A 2,107-nucleotide genomic window follows, 5' to 3' on the forward strand; every position below is an offset into this window, starting at 1 on the left:
TTCCACAATCCACTCACCTCAAATTTCACCACAATATCAGAAAAACTCAGCATCCACAATTCCCACTACTTTACGCTTTCATACCGGAAACGGAAGTCAAATGTAACTATTCTAGGATTGATTAAAAATTAATCGTTTTTATCTGGAAATTGAACTATTCAATTTTTGTTTGAAACTTTATCTTGTACATTGCATTAGTTAAAACACCAATTATTTGATAGAAAATTAATTTAATTCGATAAAAAGTAAACTTTGGGTTGAAAATTGATATATTTTGTTAATTAAATTTTTTTCCTAAAATAAAAAAGACTGCAAAATGAAAAAATTTCCTTAAAATGTTACGGATTCTTTTTTTTTATAATTTTAAAAATGTTTTCAAATAATCACTTAAAATTTATTTGTCAAAATAAAAAAAACATTTGCAATGTTCTTAGCAATCACAACATTTTTTATCATTCTTTTTAAATACTGTACAATTTTCAAAAAGCTTTTTTTTTTAAATCTGCAAAAGTATAAATCGTGTTTCAAATTATTTGAAATAATTTCAAGTTTTAAATTAATTCTGAATCTTTTTTTAAATTAATATTGTAGCGTTTAAACTTAAAATTTAGCTCATTACAAATTTAACAATTCAAGGCTTTCTATTTCGAACCATTCTGTTCAAATTTGTATAGTTTTTAACAGTTGTTCGTAATGGATTGTTTTAAATGAACGGTGAAATATTGCTGACAATTAACGAAATTTCCTTTTTTTAATTCAAAAATTTCAGTTTGTTCGGGTTAAAAATAAAAATTTTTTATACTGAAATAATATTTTAAGTCATAATCGAAAACAAATAAATTAATTTTCTAACAAATAATTGGTGTTTTAAATAATACATTTTACAGGATAAAGTTTAACCAAAAATGGAATAGTACAATTTGCAGATAAAAACTGTCATAAAGAATTGAATTACACAAGAAAAAAAAACGAATTTCCAACTAAATTGTTAAGTTTTCAAGGGAAAGAGTGAATTTTTTACCAAGAAGATTAATTTTCTATGAAAAAACGATTTTCCAACTTAACCAATATATACGATTAATTTTTAATCAATCCTGTAATAGTTACATTTTCAGATAAAGGTAAATAATTTTTGACGGAAAAAATTTATTTTCAACAAAGTTGCTGAATTGTCAACAAATCAGATGAATTTTCGAACAAGAAAATTAATGATCTAGAAAAAAAGACAAATTTTAAACAAAATACATGAATTTTCAACGAAATTATTTCATTTAATGTCAAAAAAAGAATTATCTACCAAAAGTTGAATTTCTTAAATGAGAAATATGATTTTTCAATCAGAGTTAAACTTTCAACCAAATAGTTAAATTTTCAATCATAATTAAAAAACCTTGTTGAAAAAACATATTTTTTTTTACAAAGTAGTTCAACTCTTAGTGAAATAATCGACTTTCAAATCCAAGAAGATGTACAGTTGATATTTTGATCAAACAATTGCATTTTTGACCAAAAATGATACATTTCCAACCAAAAGGATTAAATTTCTACTAAAAAAGGTCAATTCAATTTTAAGAAATTTTTAAATTTTAAAGTCAAAAAGAGTTTTGTCTACAAAAAGCAGAATTTTTAACCTAATTTAAAGGCAAATTGTTGAATTTTCAACTATAATTATGAATCCTTAATAAGAAAAAATTAATTTTTTTAGAAAGTAGTTCAACTTTAAGTGAATAATTGAATTTTCCACCCAAAAATTATGATTTTAATTTTTAACAATATAGTTGCATTTACAACAAAACGACTTTGCAACAAAAAAATATTTACAGTTGATAATTCAACCGAAAAATGTAATTCTTTTTCAAAAAGTGTAAATTTTCCATTAAGCAATTTGATTTTTACAAAGTAGACGAATTGTTAACAAAATACATGATTTTTTAACCAAAAATGGTATAGATTAATTCTCAGTTTCAAAAATGTATTTTCAACGAAAGAAATGAACCTTCAAATTAAAGATATAAATATTTTAACAAAGTAGTTGAATTTTTGATAGAAAAGAGGACTTTTTTACAAAATAGTTACATTTTCAACATAATAATTAATTTTTCAATCA

The sequence above is a fragment of the Belonocnema kinseyi genome, chromosome 3, assembly GCF_010883055.1.
Source record: "Belonocnema kinseyi isolate 2016_QV_RU_SX_M_011 chromosome 3, B_treatae_v1, whole genome shotgun sequence".
Lineage (NCBI taxonomy): Eukaryota > Metazoa > Arthropoda > Insecta > Hymenoptera > Cynipidae > Belonocnema > Belonocnema kinseyi.